Below are 258 nucleotides of genomic sequence, written 5' to 3'. Positions count from 1 at the left end.
GATCAGTCACCAGGGAGTCTAGCTTTCTCAGTGGGTTGAGGTCCACCTGTAATCAGGTCTCAAGAGACATAAACAAAGAGCTGGGTCCACATTCTATACTTCTCATCAATAACTTGGAAGAAGATAAGATTTCAAGCTTTCCAAATTTATGGATTAGTTTGATCTTGGAAATATTTGTTGATATGATGAACAGCAGAAATAACATTCAAAAGTATTTTGAAAATTGTAATATTGGGTAAAAACTGGCAATATCAAATT

The sequence above is a fragment of the Prionailurus viverrinus genome, chromosome B4 (assembly GCF_022837055.1).
Source record: "Prionailurus viverrinus isolate Anna chromosome B4, UM_Priviv_1.0, whole genome shotgun sequence".
NCBI classification, from domain to species: Eukaryota; Metazoa; Chordata; class Mammalia; order Carnivora; family Felidae; genus Prionailurus; species Prionailurus viverrinus.
The sequence above is the reverse complement of the archived record's forward strand: the minus strand, read 5'-3'. Positions refer to the sequence as shown.